The sequence below is a fragment of the Acinonyx jubatus genome, chromosome B4, assembly GCF_027475565.1.
Source record: "Acinonyx jubatus isolate Ajub_Pintada_27869175 chromosome B4, VMU_Ajub_asm_v1.0, whole genome shotgun sequence".
NCBI lineage: Eukaryota > Metazoa > Chordata > Mammalia > Carnivora > Felidae > Acinonyx > Acinonyx jubatus.
Window position 1 is genome coordinate 98,257,362 of NC_069387.1, and position 19,800 is coordinate 98,277,161.

Here is a 19,800-nt window from a genome sequence, read left to right on the forward strand (position 1 = left end):
TGTCCATTTTCTAGTCTTACTGTAATTAGTTTAATAAGTAAATATAATATTGTGATTTATAATAAAAATATATACTGTACTAGGTCTTGCCATTTCTAGCACAAAATCCTTGGAATTTCCTAAATAATGAGAACAATAAAAAACAGGCTTTGTTATGTTAATGAGGTAACTTTGGGAAAGCTGCTAAGAAGGGAGGCTGGTTTCCACTGGAGCCAAACATGTGATTAAAGGGTTGGGACTATCAGTCTCCCCCATCCCCTGCTGACCTCCTAGGAGGGAAGAGAAGCTGGAGGTTGAGTTCAGTCCCCAAAGGCCAATGATTTAATCAATTGCCTATGTAATGAAGCTTCCGTAAAAACCCAAAAGGATAGAGTTCAGAAAGCTACCAGGGTTGGTCAACATGTGGAGATCCCAGGAGAGTAGCATTCTCAGAAAGCATGGAAGCTTCATGCCCTTTCCCCATACTTTGCCCTATGCATTTCTTCCAACTCATTCCTGAGTTATATCCTTTTATAATATACCTGTAATCTAGTGAATAAAATGTTTCTCTGAGTTCTGAGCTGCTCTTGTAAATTAATTGAACCAAAGGAGGGGTCATTAGTTACAGGTAACAACCTGGACTTGCAATTGGCATCTAGAGTTGGAGGAAAGACAGTCTTGTGAGACTGAGCCCTCAACCCATGGGATCTGATGCTATCTCCAGGTAGATGGTGTCATAATTGAGTTGAATTATAGGACACCCTGCTGGTGTTGGAGAATTACTTGATGGTATTGGGAAAATTACCACGCATTGGAATTGGAGGCAGAATCATTAGTGAAAAACAAAGTTAAAATATATGTAACAACAGGGGACTCTTTGAAACTTGGAGAAAATAAAAGAATATTCCTGAACATTTAAGCAAAATTTAATGAGTTTTCTATAAGAATACCATCATTACAACCTTTGTTAGCACCTGATCATCTTCGTTAATTTGTAAATTTCTGTGGGTAAAAATGGCATCGTTATATACTTGTCTACATCAGGACATAAAATTTTAGGCATCAGTAAATTAAGCAAGCATGATAACATTGTAAACATTTTATCAGTTAAGGTTTCAAGGAGTCTTTATAAACGTGAAAGCTTTACAACTTTCTGCAAGATATAATGCCCTATTAAAGTAGTGAAAAAGGAAGTAATGGAAAAAGTTATGGACTACATTATCAGAGAAGAGCTATTTACTTTAAAAGCTTCAAGAAATGAATGTAGAACTTGGTATACATGGTATATTTGACCTGAATGTAAATTTTACATGGGGGAGAAAAGCAAGGTTATCCTCAAATGAAATTTCCAGTTTTCTTTTGAGAGTAAAATTGAGAGAAATCATGTCATGAATGAAATCAGTTGTGGTAGACAGGCTAGCTGGGCACTTAGCTAGACATTTCCTCGTCTCCCTTGCAGTTAGATGCAGGTGGGTGACTGAGTTCTAACCAATAAAATATGAATCGAAGTGATGTATGCCACCTCCAGAACTGGCCCATAAGACTCCCCCTCACCCCGTGGTCTTTTCCTTTTCTGTAGTTTGATGGAGATGAACACTAGTTTGGAAGTCATGTGTTGAAGATGAAAGACATAAGATGGGCTGGCTCGTAAAGGAGAGTCATCAGCTATCAGAAGCAATCATTTTGGGCTTCATGCACATGTGAAATAAATTTTTATTGTGTTTAAGCTAACATTTTGAGGTTTATTACTAGCAGTGGCTAGTTTTACCTTGACCAGTATAAAAGGGGTCTGTAAATCATTTCTTACTCATAGTGGCGAACTTCAAACTAGATTAACCTACAGGCTTCCCAACAAAAATGACTGCTATATCCAGCCTTTATCTGTCAATGCAACCCATCCCCAGTATTGACCTAGGTCTTGGCTAAAGGTGTAATTGGATAGGCTATATTTAATACCATGAGGTCTTGAATCAGTTAGCCTAAGTTGAATCCCATCTCTGCAACTTACTAACTGTATGGCCTTAGGCATGTTATTTAGCCTTTCTATTCCTCAATTTCGTCGTCCATTAAATGAGGGTAATAACTCTACCTTAGAGTTTGTTGTGAAGATTAAATAGGTGATATAAGAAAATCTCTCAGAATAAGGTTCCCATGGAGTGTTTAGTAATTGGGTTAGCTATTATTAAGATTCTGTGGGGAAATATATCCTTGCATTTGTGTGCTTCCCCCCCCCCCGCCTTTGGGGTTCTCCTTTTGTCTTTGTATTTGTCTTTTTGGATTCTCCTCTTTTTGAACTCCATTTAAGAGTTTCTGTGAATTAATGCTCATGGAACTCCATGTGGCTAGTGCCATAAACTGGACATGGGGGAGTGCATCCTGTCCTCCTGGTCCATGGGAAAGGAGACCAACCTCTCCCAGGCCTTCCTCCAATCCAGGCATAAGGAATAATCTTGATTCAGCTTGAGTACTAAATTCCATTGGAGCTTACATACACAGCTCCAGAAAGAAATACTGAATGATTTTGCAACCTAATGGTGGTTGCTGTGGCTTTGGGAAGTAGCTAGTCCAGGATACCAGATTTTGGGCATTTCACTGTCTCTCTCTGCTTGGAAGATATGACTACCATTCAGAGATATCAGTTTCAACCTTGGTGATCTCAACTTCAAGGGGTTAGACAAAAACATTATCTTAATGAAAGGGAATAGTTGATATCAGTTGAACATTTACTGTGCCAGCTACTGCTCTGAAGAATTTTATACTCTTCTGCATTGCTTGAGATAAATAGGAGTGTTTTCTTCTCCTAATTCATATCTTTCCCAGTGTTCTCTGTACACATCACTACTATTGATCCAGGTGTTCATATCAAAATCCTGAAGATGTCCTCAATTCCTTACTTTCATCATACCTGAGATGCATCAGCAAGTCTTATAGGCTCTACCTACGAAATATATAATTTCACAGTTTCTTAGTTTTTTGTGGTTCCCACTCTATCTCTTACCTAATCTACTGCTGTAGCCATTTACCTGTTCTACTTCTTCCATTTATCAACTAGAGTGCATTCTCTATGTAGAAATGAGAGTGACCCTGCTATAAAGTGTAAGACACATTATATCCCATCATTCATACTTCTTACTCTCCTAGTGGCCTCCAGCATCGATTCCAGTCTTCCAGTGTGCTTTCTCATCCTGCACGGAGTGGAAAACTAAAAGGCAAGTTTCTTAGACTCTGTTGCAGACTTGGACACATAGGAGAGATTAGGAGGGTGGAGGGGCAGTAGAGTCATGTTCTGGCTGCTTGGACTGTGGTCACAGAGACCATGCTTGAATTGGTGTGGGTGTTAAGAGATGGTTGTGGTAGCAACAATGAAGGCTACCTGTTTCCTGGGGTCACAGCCACAGCATCTGTTCTTGAAATTGTCAGTTCCTTTGCAAAATCTTGATTGCCCATCTTTCTGATAGTGACAGAGGTAGTAGCTTTTCTGGCAAGCTCCTTTGGGGGTAGTGTTCTGAATCTCATTCCTAAAGATCAGCTTACAGCTTGCTTTATAGCCTTTTTAATGGTTTTATAAGCACCCAAATCCCTTTCTCATTAAATAATGACAGTATTTTCTTTTTCCTGTGACTGAAACTTAACTGATACACTTCTAATCACGCTTAGAGTCAATCTAAAGCCCTTACCAAGACCTACAAGCCCTGGATGATCTGGCCCTTAGCTACTCTCTCCCACCAACTCCACTTAAACCACACTGGACTTTTGCACTGTGCTCTTAGTTTGCCCTTACTTAGGGCTTTTGCACCTACTATTCTTATTCCCCTAGATCTATAGCATGACTCATTCACTTTTTTTCATGTCTCTGCTCAAACACCACTTCTTTAGAGAGGTCTTTTCTGACTACCTATCTAAAATATTGCTCTGTCACTCGTCTCTTTATCTTCCTTTATAATTTTTTCATTATACTTAATATCTACCATTATAGTATATATTTGGTTAAAGTGTGTCTGACCCACTGGAAAATAAACTCTCGGTTTTGCTAATTGCTATATCCTCAAGAGAGTCAAATGATTCTTGGCAAACAGTAAGTATTTCATAAATATTTTCTGTACAGGTTCCCATTTTACAGATGAGGAGGCTTGAGGCGAAGAGTGATCAAGTAACTTGTCCAAGCTCATACAGGAGTGGAAGCCTGATGTGGGAGCATTTAATATCCTCTCAAGCAGGATACCACACTGCCTGTCCAGCATAGCTTGCCTCCAGTCAAGTGCTTGCAGACCCATCTGAAGAAAGACCAATAACACACCGTTGGGGGATAGAAGGCAGGTACAGCAAAAAGGTTGAAAAAGAAAGGGAACAAAAATGCTTAAGGATTTGCCTGTCCAAGAGAGGGATGTCCTGACCCACAAACACAACTGCTTGCCTGTGAGGCAGGCACATCCCTGGGGTGGGGGCCAGGTGGCAAAAACGGAAAAAGAGAGATGGCTCAGTGCCCTGTGGGACCATCCAGCTAACTCCCCAGCTGAGCCTGATTCTAAAACCACCATTCCTTTGCTTTCTAGTCTCCAAATATACTGAAATGGCTTCAAAATTACCCTACCCCACTCAGCACCTAGACACTGTCTAGGTTGTTGTGGATTGTTCAATACTACAAGGGCTGATCTTTACTCTTCTTTATTCGTTTTTCCTTTTTAAAAACTTTTCTTTCGTTTTTCTTTTTTATTCTCTCCTTATAATTTCATGAATAAAAGCAGTTCAATGCTAATTTTACAACATATTAAAGTTCAAAAATAACAAAAGAGTTAACTTGTTCACATTTCCACTTCAGGCCACCAGAGAGGGATGTTGATGGTTTTGTATCATCAGTCCCTTTTGTCACTAGCTGAGGGTCAGGATCTCCATCATTTTCTCTCGCATGAAACCTTATTGTATCTTTCTGGGAGTCACTCTAGCTTGGCGGAAGTTCTGGAATCAGACAATCCTCGGTTCAAATACTGGCCTACAAGTTTCTTACTTCTTTCAGCCTGATTCCTTATCTGTGAAATCAGAACCAAAATATCTTCCTTGGGGGCACCTGGCTGGCTCAGCTTGTAGAGCATGTGACTCTTGATCTCGAGGTCATGAGTTCAAGCCCCACTAATGGCGTGGACCCTACTTAAAAAAAAAAAGTTAGGGGCGGGCTCCTGGGTCGCTGAGTCGGTTAAGTGACTGACTTTGGCTCAGGTCATGATCTTGTGGTTAATGAGTTCGAGCCCCATGTCCGGCTCTGTGCTGACAGCTCAGAGCCTGGAGTCTGCTTTGGATTTTGTGCCTCCCTCTTTCTTTGTCTCTCTCCCTTTCTCAAAAATAAATAAACATTAAAAAATTTTTTTTAAATGCTTAAAAAAAAGTTAACAAAATCTTCCGTGTTGAGATTTGTATCAGAGATAATGTACATAAAGAACCTGGCACAAGTAATAAAATATAAACTACCAAAGGAAAACAAGCATTTTTCTCTTTTTCCTCCACGTTAAAGCATAACATGAAACGATTCTTCCTGTGATTGCACATGGAATTAATTTGCACATTTCAGTTCCTGAACCATACGTGCTTTCTACTGGAGATAATACATACTTAAAAAATTTTTGTTCAAGTGCGTGTTGCAAGATATTTCTCTTAAATATGTTTTAAATTGATATTCTATTTTCTTTTGTACCTGAATTTTCTAAAAGCAAGACTTTTGTAAAAATAAGATCATTTTTGGTCTGAATTTTAATTTTATCATGTAACACTGTGCTAGTATAATCCATTTATATTTAGACTGAAAAACTCCACTATTGTTTTCTCCCAGAATGAAGGCAGATTAGTGAAAATAATATTATATTGGGAGCAATAGTGTTCTGATGCTCCATGCTGACGTTAGTGCCTTCCTTATATATTTTTTTATTGTAAATGCTCGACACTTAGGATGCGGGGCAATGGACACTCTTAAACATTCTGATGGAAGTATTAACTGAAGCAAGCGTCTTGGGAGCTACTTGCCTTAAGAGAGTTCTTTAAAAGTTTATACCCTTGATTTCAATAATTCCACTTACAGGAATTTATTCTAAGAAAATAATCAGGGTATGGTCAAGTATTTTTTGAACAAGGACATTCATCAAAGCATCACTTAAAAGTAAAAAAGAATTATAAGCACCCTAAATGCTTAACAATAGAAGAATAATTAAATAAGATAAATATTATATGTCCATAAAAATCATTTTGGTCCTGGAACATTTTAAAATATAAGTTTAAGAAACAAAACAATATATGATTATATAGGGCTGTAATATCTGTCACAATATAAAGTTATATATATATATATATATATATATATATATATGCCACAATCCCAATTTTGTAAAGAAATAACTACACATATAATGCATAGAAAAGTGAATGACAAAAAATACAGGAAAATGTTAATAGTACTCATACCTGGGTGGTAGAAATTTTATTTTTTCTTTGTCATTTTCTGTATTTTGCTAATTCCCTACAATAAAAGCATATTATTTTGATAGGAAAAGAGTTATAAAGCAGAACAAAAAATAAATGTAAGGGATTTCATTTAGCCCTTAACTAGAATTTAAAGCATCAAGTAGCAGGGTAGAGTGCCCCCAAGCTGCATGTAAGTCCTGCTCTCGCTGCAACTGCTTCTCATCATATCTTTCTGTGAGAAGGTAACTGGTTCTTGATATTATCAAGTCTGAGGCAAGATGAGTAAGGCAAGAGGGCACACGGAGTGCCCAAGAATGCCCAGTGAGTGCTGGCCTCTTCCACGCTTAATGCCCTAGAGAGAGCCATTCCTTACCCTGTATACCCAATTAAACAGTCTGTGTTCATATCTTCTGCTATAGACTGAATATGTTCCCCCCAGATTCGGTTGTTGAAAAGTACTATCAAATGTGGTATTATTAGGAAGTGGGGCCCTTGGGAGGTGATTAAGTCATGGCGGTGGAGTCCTTGTGAATGAGATCAGTGCTGCTCAAAAAAACCCTCAGATAGCTGGCTCCCTTGCCCTTCCGCCATGTGAGGATGCAGCAAGGAGATGGCCAGGAAGCAGGTTCTCTCCAGACACCAAATCTGCCAGCACCTTGATCTTGGACTTCAGTTTCTAGAACGGAAATAAATTTCTGTTTTTTATAAGCTACCCAGGCTATGATATTCTTTTATAGCAGCCCTAATGATGAGCTAAGACATTTTCTCTCTCTCCTTCCTGGCACTTGCAGTTTCCCTGAGATCCACTAGTGTCAGCCAACTGCACTAGGCACCAGAAATATGAAACTATACTTGCTGCCTTCTTGGAGTTTGGGAGAGAGAAACAGAGAAGAAAGAGTAGAGCGAGGTGCTGACTACCACAAAGAGGCCGACCCCGGCGTCCTACAAGGGCTCAGAAGACATCTGAGCCCTGCCCGTAATTACCAGGGAAGGCTTCCTGGAAGAGTTTATTATTATTCCAGATTTACTCCGTTACTCCAAATGCACGCATCTCTGACCCCTGAAGCCCCACAACATAGCTTAAAAATTCTTGAACTTGTCTTTAGTCAATTCCATCTCGCAATCTGCTTAGCGACTTCTGAACCTTCACCCTCTTCCCTGACATAGCTCACAGCCTTCTTAGCCTCAGCAGTCAAACCTGTATCTCCAGAAAAACATGCATTCTTCTTATTGTTTACCACTCAGAATTACATAATTGCCACCTTTCCACTTTTGCCTTTGCTACCAAGAAACTCAGAATTAAAATTTAGACTTCAATTATTCTTAGAGTGTTATACCAGATTCCCTGCCTTCTAAATGAATTATGGTTTTTAATAACAATGATACCACTGTTTCATTAGTAAGACTGAGACCATCATATGTCAACTATCTCTACTTTTTTCCAAACCCACTACTTTCCTGTATTTGTACTTTCCTTCCTGTCCTCTAGTCTCAGGGGAATGCACTCAACTATATGAGCCCTGCAAGTGAACTCTGATGGAGTTTCTTGACTTGGTTTCCTGGCCTCTCTAGTCACCTTGCTATGTGACTAATTCTTGCTATGTGCTATGTGACTAATTTGTGTGTCTATAGACACACAAATAACTTCTGTCCAGTGGGAAGACAGACAGCCCCTCTCTTCCCTACCACCCAACTCCACCACCCCCAATTCCATGGAAAAAAGCCAGTTTTGCAGTCATTTGTTAAATTCATTTCAATATTCTTTTACTCCACATAAATTTGTGGATCTCTGACTGAAGATTGGTTGTAACATTACAGTTTCCTCATTAATATAATGTAATCCAATATTATTAATATAATAATAATCTTTACCTGTCTTCACTTCGTATCTATATGAGAGTTTTGATTTTACTCTTTTTGAAAATTATTCGTACCATGTAGATAAGCTTTTGAAAGATGAAGTCTGTATTTTCGAGTTCCACTTTCTCACTTTCGAATCACCCATTTAAATCTATCTTCTGCATCCTACCCCACATAAAATGTATACATACGCTCATCAACCCTATACTGAAACCATTCTGAAAAAGATCAGACAAGGTGAACATTTTTCAGTCTTGTAATTTGCTGCATTGATAGTGTTAGATTTAAGTGATGTTTACCGGTGGGAAAGTCTATCTCAGGACCTCATTTGTACAACCAAAGCATCTGTTCCAGCACAGATGTTTCTGACCTTGGTTTCAGAAATTTACATGATTCTTTCTTCTTTTTTAATTCTGGAGGAAGAAGCTGGGATAAAACAGTACAGATGTCAGTGTAACCACAACTCCCTCTTTCTGTGCTTATAAAATTGCCTCATCCTGTTAGGGAGAACTGCCCCAGCTATGCAGCTGAACAACACTAAAGCTTTATGCCTTTGAAAAGTAATGTGGTCTTTTCCCATAACGTCCTGCATATTTTCGTAATTCCGTTAGTGGTGATGTCCTGTTTCAGATGGAATACCCCGGAGCTCAGACCTCAAATCTCTTCTCTATCTATACTCACGCTTAGGTGTTTTCATCTAGTCTCAAGACTTTATATATAGTCCCTTCACTGAAGACTCCTAAATTAACTTTTTCAGCCCAGACTGTTCCCTTGAGCCCTAGATCTGTATATCCAACTGCCTTCTCAGTGTCTCCTCTTAGAAATCTAAGTGACACATCTGACTACTTAACGTGTCCAAAATTAAGGTCCTGATCTTCCCCCACCACCTCCTAAACCTATTCCTCCCACAGATTTACCCATCTCAGCACAAGGCAACTTCACCTTTCGGGTTGCTTGGGTGAGCAACTAGAGTCATGCTTCATCACCACCCTGACTCCTTTCTCTTACTCACATTCAACCCATCAGCAAACCCTGTTGGCTGTACTTTGAAAATGTGTCAAGACTCCCACCCCTTCTCACCACTACTACTGCCACCACCCAGTATCAAGTGGCCATTGTCTCTTGCTTAGATAATGGCCTCCTAACTGAACTCTTTATTTTGGGGCTTGCCCTTTTCATCTGTTCTCAACATGGCATTCAGGACAATTTGTATAAAACACAAGTCAGATCATGTCACTCCTTTGCTCCAAACCCTGAAGTGACTGTCCATCTCAGAGTTAAGACCAGAGTCCTTAGAGTAGCCACCTCCGATCCCTATCAGAATCTGGACATCATCTCCCATTTTCACTTCCTTACTGTTCATGGCTCCTTGATTGTCCTTGAATATACCAAGCACACTCTCGCCTAGAGGTCTTTGCACTCCTGATCTCTCTGCCTGGAAGGCTCTTTGCCCAGGCATCTGCAATGCTTGCTGTCTCCCTACTTTCTGGTCTTTGTTCAAATATCACTTTCTCAGTGAAGCCTTCCCTAACTCCTGTACGTAAAATTATAACTGCCCACTAGCTCTGCCCTCTAGCCCTCCCTGTCCTGTCCTTTGCTTTTTATTTCTTCATAGCTCTTGTCGTCATCACCTGACATTCCATGTATTTTACTTTATTTGTTTATGGTCTATTTCCCCAGGGAAGGCTATCTACAAAGCAAAACTGACCAGGTTTTTCCCTTAATACAAGGCAGTATAATGTCATGTTTATGACCCCAGGTTATAGATATAGAGTCTATATCTCTGTGTATCTATATTTAGCTGTATCTGTATATAGCTATATCTCTATCTCTGTAGACTTTCTATGCCTCAGTGGTTTTTTGTCTATAAAATGAGGATAATAAAAGTACTTTTCTCATAGCATTGTAGTAAGGATTAAATAGGACAATGCATATAAAATGCTTAGAATAATGCCTGGCATGTGGGAAAATGTACAAATGACAGTTTACTGCCTTGGTTTCAGGGCATAGGGGTAGGGCAGGGATTTGATGTTGTTTCCTTCTCAATTCCTTTTTTTCTTCTTCTTTTTAACTGTCTAGTATCAATTTGGCAATTAAGATGGATAAGTGAGGATTGATTTGAATAGCTTTAACCACCGTTTATACTTGGGCCCAGAGACACTGTAGAACACCCAAGCAAAAATGTGTCCTCTTTGCTCCTTGGGGCAGATGGTAGAACACAGCTAACAGTAACGCCTGAGTTTTGTGCATTTTTAATTCAGGCAGTGAGTGGCTGATTTGACGTTTTAGGTCTCCACTTCATTGGCCCATTAGCCCAACATGAGACAGGTGTTCACCTCTATCTAGTTCCATCACTATGGCAAGGGCATGGAGGCATGAAACCATGGAGACATGGGGTCACTAGGGATCTGCTCCCACTGTCACACTATGGACTACTTCAGCAGAGATAATTTCTGAAATAAAGCAATGAGGAGAAAAGAATGCCATTGGTATCCACTGCATTGGTATAGTATTATTTCAGAAAATGTTCATGATTTTCCATATTTACCAGATTGAGTCAAAATGGTCAGGTGTACCCATAACACATTTGTATATTTCAGCTTCTTCAAAGAGACTCTGTATCTTGAGTATTCAAAAAGCTCTAATTTCTTAAATATTTTACATGGCAAATCCTATCCTTTGAGAAGGATATTTTGTTAACTTGGCAAATGGAGTTTTTTTAGTTGTTTTTTTTTTCTCCTTTGTTCTGTCTATAGATTATGAGAAAACTGCAGCTACGTCAGGAATTGTATGGCTTGGGAGCTGATGTTTCTTCATCTTTCTGTTGATTAATGAACGTTTTAATATCTGGATTTTTGGTAAATGCAAATTAAAATTTACTTATATCTTTATAAATGCAAGTACTTGGTGCCTAAGCCAGCCTGGCAAGTAGTGCAAAAGCATTACAACCACAAACAAAGATGAGAACAGCCAGACTTCTCTCTTACCTGCTAGGAAGTTTATAGATAATAAAATATAAAAATAAAGTTTATTTCATCTTGCTCAGCATGAGCTTATGTATCCTTTCATGAAAAGTGCCAGACTGAGAATTATATGTCTTAAGATCTAGCAGCTACTATCTGCAACACTAGACAAGTCACAATTTCTCTGGCTTCAGTTTTCCCATTTGTAAAATCAATAGATTAGAATAAATGTCTAAGAGTCCTCCCCGCTTTGGAAATCCATTTTGCTAATTGTGAGTTTCAGAGCAGGTGGGTAAACAGTTGTTTATAGGACTGACACCTACTATAAAGGCAGGAAGCAAAAATAGCAACAAATCTTGAATTCCTCAAAACACAAGCAGACAAACTGTTAACAAGCAAACATCAGTTTATTTGAAGTCACTGGGGTCAGGGAGAACAGTGCCTTTACAGAATCAAGAGGGAGGAGTCAGAAAGGATGGTATAGGATTTGGGAAGTCTGGACTCACGGGAGTTATGACAGGTATCACAAAGTCAGGGCCAGATTGGGATTGGGCAAGTTTGTGAAATGATAGTTGAGGGTTGGTGGGCATAGTGAGGTGTGAATCTTGAAGTGATAAATAAACCACGGTTTGATAAGGGAGACGTTGTCTCAGATAAACTCATTTGCAGGGATTTCCTAAAGCCAACAGTGAAGTTATTTATTGGCTCGTGGTTTTATCTTCTTTGGGCAAAGTTTCCTGGAACAAATAGCTAAGTCATGTTGACACAGGTGGCCTCAGTTCTTAGCCCTTCTAGCTGTATCAGATTGATGCAGATGGCCACAGTTCTGAACTTTAAGTTGATGCAGAACAAAATAGCCTGCAGCAAAAAAGGGTTGGATGAAAGCTCTACTCCTGGCCTTTCTTGAATTCTATACTCATATATTCAACTTGCAGCTTGACATTTCTTCTTGGGTGTATTATATATTTATCAAATTCCAAGTATAACAAATAAATTCCAAAGAGAACTCTCCTCGATATTCTACATTTCAGCAAATGGCACCTCCACCTACCCAGTTACTTAAGTCAAAACCTAGGCACTTCTCTTTTCCTCATATCCTCACATGTCTTAACAAGTCTTGTTGGTTGGATCTCCAAAATATATACCAAACTCAACCCCTTAACATCTTCAATGTTAAAACTAATTCATTCCATCTTTATGTCTTGTCCAGGCCCAGAGTCATTGCATAAAATGTCACACTAGTTTATTAAACTGCATGTTTATTCCTGTGTCAGGGCTCTTGTACTTGTCTAGTCCATCTTTCCTCCATGTCTTCCCATAGCTCCTTCTCATTGTTGAGATCTCATCATTGAGAGCCTTTATTTCCCCAGAGGAATCACTACCTTACATTAGCCTTTCTCCTCTCATCACTCCATCCTATCCTATATTATTTATTTTATAGTAGTAAGCAATTTCCAAAACTATATTATTCTACACTTTGTGTCCCATCTGTCTCTACCCAATGAATACAAACTCCATCAGGGTAGAGATGACACCTATTACGTACCAGACCCTATATCCACACTTCCTTGAATAGAACATGGCACAAAGTAGAATCCCAAGAAATAACTGTGAAATGATTCAACAAGAAATTTTCAGCAAAAACGAATGAATGGCTGGATGTAAGTAAAGATTAAGATATTAATTGTTCAAAAAGTAATAACCATTTAGTGGTAATATAGTCAAAGATGCTAAGTATATAATCTCTCTATCTTTATTAATGGCTTAACACACTTATCTCATCACTTACATTATGTTAATGGCCATTTTTCATCCAATGAATCCCAATATTAAAGGATGAAATTCATTTCATGATGGAATTGAATACTATCAGAGTCATAATTACTACTTAAAGAGGCAGGAAAAGGGGGTGCCTGGGTGGCTCAGTTGGTTCAGTGTCCTACTCTTGATTTTGGCTGAGGTCATTATCCTGGGGTCATGGGATCAAGCCCCACATGGTGCTCCATGCTGAGCATGGAGCCTGCTTAAGATTCTCCTTCTGCCCCTCCCCCACTCATGTTCTCTCATGTGTGTGCTCTTTCTCTCTTTCTCTCTCTGTGTGTGTCCAAAAAAAAAAAAAAAAAAAAGAGGCAGGAAAGGGAGAATGGTTAGTAATGAGAGGTTCAGGGAATGTTGGAATGGTTAACTAAGTAGCTCAGAGCTGAAACCAAAATCTCTAGGAAAGCTAGGCTTAAAACTTAAAAACCTCCCAGACTTAAAAGTATTTATTTATTTATGCAGATGCTAAATGTTAGAATAACTTTCTGGGGTTTGCAAATATACTTGAAATGTTATTTCTATACTTCAGAATAGCAAAATTAAATTTTAGTGATTAAAATAAAAATACTAATTTTTACAAAAGCTCTCCTTATGCAACTTAGAGTGGGATTTCAGTTGATGATGGGGAATGCAATAGTCTGGGAAGTAACCCCTGGGATGGTATAATGCCATTGAGTTATACAGGTCAGGAAAACATAGCGCCATATTGGAGGAGACAAATGCCTAGTGAAGTTCTGGGAACCAAGCATAAAGATGAGTCCCAAAGAGCTGATAGAATTCAGGAAGCTTTTCACCTTCATACAAGCTTTAACCAGTTGAAAGCATATTTTTTTTTTTAAACCACAGAACTAGGCCAGAAACTCCTTCACAAATATTGATCGAACATCTACTTACTGTATTCCAGCACTGAGATGGCGATGAGAATATAAAGACTAAGACAAACAAACTGCGGTTGTTGACCTTCTGGTGCTTACTGTGTTAAGTGACGACACATGTGGAGACCTAACTGGGGTCTAAATCATCTAAGGCCTCATGTCCCAACCTTCCAGGTTTGAACTTTATTCTGAGATCATTGAAAAGCTGTTGAAGGATTTAAGCAGCAGAGTGGCACAATTGGCTTTTTATTTCACAAAGACTAAGTGGTCTGTTAGAATTTTAGATGGTGACTGTGGGTAGGAGGTTGGTAGTGGAGGTCAGAGGCAAAGAAACTGAGAAACTGCCTAGAAGGCGACTGCAGTAAACCCAAGCAAGGAGATGATGGTGGCCGGAACTAAGAGAGCTGGCTGCACTAGGGATGGAGATACACAGATGGAAATGCTAAGGATGTGGAATGAGCAGGACCCAGTGAATGGTTTGATAACAGAAAGCACCTAATTGGGAGAAGGAAAAGTCTAGGTTGAAAACTGGCAGAGAGAAGGCAAAAAGTTCATTGAAAGGATTTTGGCCTTTATTTATGTGTTTCTTGAAGTTTCGCACCCTGGGGTGACGTAACTTGTATTCCAAACAAGCCTTTAAAAGAAATCCCCACTGTATTAATTTATTGAAAAAAATGTACTATTTTAAATTGTGTTTGTGATTAGTAATCAGCAAATAGTAAGAAGGGTACTTCTTTTAATTACAGATTTTCTTACTATTCTGCTTAAGATTTTGAAGTCAATTAATTAAAATGTTTAACAAAAAGACTAGTCAAGATACCTGTACTTTATGTGTGTACACTAAGTAAACTCTGTGTAGTTCTCAAATTTTAAAAGAATGGTCTGAATGTAAAGTCATGGGTAGTAGTGATAAGACCACCACATGGTTTTTACACAGACCAACTCTAAACTATCCATATTTGAAATGTCCTAACCACAATCTTTTCTAATTATTATGTTCTCAGAAAGTACCCTTCGATTAGTCACATAGTTACATTTATTCAATTCTTTCATGCACCAGCATAAAGCAGTTTTAATAGTTTCTAAAATTAAAAAATAACACAAATTGTACTTTTCTTTATAAAAGAGGCAAATGAAAGAAACAAGCCTTTCTCACCAAAGACCATAAAAAACCTAGGAATAAATCTAACCAAAGGGGTGAAAAATTTATACACTGAAAACTGTAGAAAGCTTATGAAAAAAATGGAAGAAGACACAAATATATGGAAAAATATTCCATGCTCCTGGATTGGAAGAACAAATGTTGTTAAAATGTCGATATTACCCAAAGCAATCTACATATTTAATGCAATACCTATCAAAACAGCACCAGCATTCTTCACAGAGCTAGAACAAACAATCCTAAAATTTGTATGGAATCAGAAAAGACCCCGAATAGCCAAACCAATCTTGTAAAAGAAAACCAAATCTGGAGGCATCACAATCCCAGACTTCAAACTTTATTACAAAGCTGTAATCATCAAGACAGTATGGTACTGGCACAAAAACAGACACTCAGATCAATGGAACAGAATAGAGAACCCAGAAATGGTCCCACAAACATGGCCAACTAATCTTTGACTAAAGAGTCTCTTCAGCAATTGGTGCTGGGAAAACTGGACAGCGACATGCAGAAAAATGAGCCTGGACCACTTTCTTACACCATACACAAAAATAAACTCAAAATGGTTGAAAGACCTAAGTGTAAGACCGGAAGCCATCAAAATCCTCGAGGAGAAAGCAGGCAAAAACCTCTTTCACCTTGGCTGCAGCAACTTCTTACTCAACACATCTCTGGAGGGAAGGGAAACAAAAGCAAAAATGAACTATTGGGACCTCATCAAAATAAAAACCTTTTGCACAGCGAAGGAAACAATCAGCAAAACTAAAAGGCAACTGATGGAACGGGAAAAGATACTTGCAAATGACATATCAGATAAAGGGTTAGTATCCAAAATCTATAAAGAACTTACCAAACTCAACATCCAAAAAACAAATAATCCAGTGAAGAAATGGGCAAAAGACATGAATAGACACTTCTCCAAAGAAGACATCCAGATGGCCAACCGACACATAAAAAAATGCTCCACATCACTCATCATCAGGGAAATACAAATCAAAACCACAATGAGATACCACCTCACCCTGTCAGAATGTCTAACATTAGCAATTCAGGCAACAACAGATGTTGGCGAAGATGTGGAGAAAGAGGAACCCTTTTGCACTGCTGTTGGGAATGCAAACTGGTACAGCCACTCTGGAAAACAGTATGGAGGGTCCTCAAAAAATTAAAAATAGAATTACCCTACAACCCAGCAATTGCACTACTAGGCATTTATCCACGGAATACAGGTGTGCTGTTTCAAAGGGACACATGCACCCCAATCTTTATAGCAGCAGTATCAGCAATAGCCAAAGTATGGAAAGAGCCCAAATTGTCCATCAATGGGTCAATGGATAAAGAAGACGTGGTATATATATACAATGGAGTATTACTCAGCAATCAAAAAGAATGAAATCTTGCCATTTGCAACTACGTGGATGGAATTAGAGGGTATTATGCTAGGCAAAGTTAGAGAAAGACAAAAATCATATGACTTCACTCATATGAGGACTTTAATATACAAAACAGATGAACATAAGGGAAACAAAAATAATATAAAAACAGGGAGAGGGACAAAACATAAGAGACTCTTAAGTACAGAGAACAAACAGAGGATTGCTGGAGGGGTTGTAGGAGATGGGTAAGGAGCTAAATGTGTAAGGAGCATTAAGGAATCTACTCCTGAAATCATCGTTGCACTATATGCTAACTAACTTGGATTTAAATTTAAGAAAATAAATTATTTAAAAGAAAAGAAACAAGCCTTTCTATTTAATTCATAGATATATAAAAGTTATTATTATTACTGTATAATATTTCCTAATGGATTTTCTCTACCAAGTCATGATAACCCACAAGAAACCTGTGGTTGTGTCCATTTACATTTTTAGCAGAATTTCTACATTTTATGAATTATTTCAACTCGTATATTATAATACAAGAAATTTATGTCTTAACTCATTAAAAAGATTTTCTAAACAAATGGGCATTGACATAAGTGTTCATTATGTAGTTGTTGTGTAGGCAGTAAATTGGGCAAAGGTGAGTTGAAGCACATAAGCTTGAAAATAGAGTTTCAGTTCATTATAAGTTTATAAAATCTGTATGAAATGGATGCATTGATAGATATATAAAATCATCTTAAGAGATGAGCTCATTGCCTGAACAAACCCTGATAGGGTCTAATTGTATTAATATTTTCAAAAGATAAGAGTTAATAAACATACAAAATATGACAATAAAGACAAGCCAGGTCCCCAGTATTTAGTTGTCTCAGTTCATGGAGAGTGGGAGCCTATGGATAGGACTCAACCTGTAGGCAGGCTTGGGCAGCTTCAGAACTTCCTATGGAAGGGACTTATAGAAGACAGTGCTTCCATCATGAGAAGCTGGGAACCTGTCTTGAAAACTACATTTGCAAATCAGCACACTGTTACATCTCACTGCAATTTCATTGTTATTTAAATTGCTTTATGGGGCACCTGGGTGACTCAGTTGGTTAAAGGTCCGACTTCAGCTTAGGTCACGGTCTCATGGTTCATGAGTTTGAACCCACAACAGGCTCTGTGCTGACAGCTCAGAGCCTGGAGCCTGCTTCAGATTCTGTGTCTCCCTCTGTCTCTGCCTTCCGGCCACCCAAACTGTGTCTGTCTCTCAAAAAATGAATAAACATTAAAAATTTTTTTTAAATAAATAAATTGCTTTAGGGGTGCTGGAGGATATTGGGGAAGGCTAAAGGCTCTCAAACCATCCTTTGGTGTGCTATGTTAGAGCTGAATATCTCAGAATATCTTGGGGTTACTGGGATTTAGAGCAATGTGCCTTCATATCCAATATCTATTATACCAATTATTAGCATGTTAGTTCATAAAATTATTCAATCTTCCTGAATTTTGGTTTGCTTATCTATAAATGGGTATAATAATATCTTGATCTTGGTTTGGTTATTTGGATCAAGATTGCGTAAAAATGCCTAGTGTGTAGCAAGCAATGATTAAATAGTAGTTACTATTATAATAGCTTAATGCATCAAATACTTGTCATCTTGCCACTCAAAAAATTTTCTTTGCCCCTGTATTGGTTTCCTGTTGCTGCTCCAACAATTTACCACAAACACACTGACTTAAAACAACATAAATTTATCATCCTACAGTTATGGTAGTAAGAAATTTAAAAAAGGGTCTCCCTTGGCTAAAATCAGCATGTTGACAGGGCTGTGGACCCTTAGAAGCTCTAGGAGAAAATAATTTCCTTGTTTTTTTCAGGCTTCTAAATACTATCCTTGGTTTGGGGCCCCCAGCTAGCAATGATGTCATGTGGACCTCTGCTTCTGTCATTACATCTTCTTCTCGGAGTCTGACATTTCTGCCTCTCTCTTACAAAGATTACATTAGGCCTACTGAATAATTCCCAATAATCTTATAATCTTCCCATTTTAAGATTATTAATTTAATCACACCTGCAAACTCCCTTTTGCCATGTAAGGTAATATATTCACAGGTGTATTAGCCAGGGTGCTCCAGAGAAATAGAACTGATATATGTATATATATATGTATATATGTATATATATATGTGTGTGTGTGTGTGTGTGTGTATTTATATATATATATATATATATATATATATATATATATATATATATATATATATATAAAATTTATTGTGAAGGCTGTCATGTCCAAAATCTGCAGTGTGGACCAGAGTGGATGGTGCAGGCTTAAGGCAGACTTAAGGCAGTCTGCTGGAGAATTCCGTCTTGCTCAGGAAGGCTAGTCTTTTTGTTCTGTTCAGGCTTTCAACTGATTGGATGAGGCCCACCCACATTATGGAGAGCAATCTGTGTTCACCCATTTAAATGTTAATCTCATCCAAAAACACTCTCCTAGATGACACATAAAACCATCGCAACAGGTTTCAGGGATTAAAATTTAGTATCTTTTGGGAGAGGGGTGATAATTCTGCCTCCCTGCAAATATCTATCCATATATTGAGCTCTGTGCTAACCACTAATCTATAAAAACAAGTTAGCCTAGTTTCTGCTTTTAAGGAACTCACATTTGGTGGAGAGGACACATAAATTGATAAGTACAATACAAAAGAGTAGGTGTAATGATACACTTGTGCATAGTATACTGTGGTAATACAGAAGAGAAGCAAGTTATTCAGCTTGGGGGTGGGAAGTGCAGGTGGAGAAGATGGGGGTAACAAAGAGAGCTTTCTAAAGGGGATAATGCTTAAGCTGAATTTTAAAGGATATGTGGGAGTTTAAAAAGGGAAAAGGCATTGCAGGCAAAGGAATCAACCTGAGCACAGAGAAATAACTATTCCTCTATGTATGATTCTAGTCACTTTTTCATGATAATTTAACTTCCCTTGAAGCTTTTTTTTTGTTCTATAAAGAAATAATATGCTGGCCAGAGAACTCAAGGGCCTAGTTCTCTTGGCAATAATATTTTTCAGTCTAAGTGAATAAATTGCCCTTCAGGTGTTTATACCAGTCTCTGTGGTATGTATGGTAGGAGCTATTGGTTACTGACCATACAACAATGTTACCCCTTATCCTTCCTAACAGAAACCCAATTTTATTCAGAGATTTGATAGCAGAATACTCAGGACAGGTGAGTCCCTCATTAGCCCCAGGGGACAAATTGTGAGTTTTTAATTCAATGGAAGTAACTCAGTGGAAATATCCATTCCTTTTTACTGTGATTCCC

General features: G+C 38.2%; 1 long non-coding RNA gene across 5 annotated transcripts in view; it reads left to right on the top strand.

The window, feature by feature from the left end:
• LOC113602810 (uncharacterized) overlaps positions 1–19,800 on the top strand; it is a 163,523-nt gene that overhangs the window by 102,537 nt on the left and 41,186 nt on the right. The window contains exon 4 of one of the 5 annotated variants that reach the window (XR_008300352.1): positions 4,085–4,296. The exons of the other annotated variants lie outside the window; for them this stretch is intronic. This is a non-coding gene — a long non-coding RNA (uncharacterized LOC113602810). The remainder of the gene's footprint in view (positions 1–4,084; positions 4,297–19,800) is intronic. 5 annotated transcript variants of the gene reach the window in all.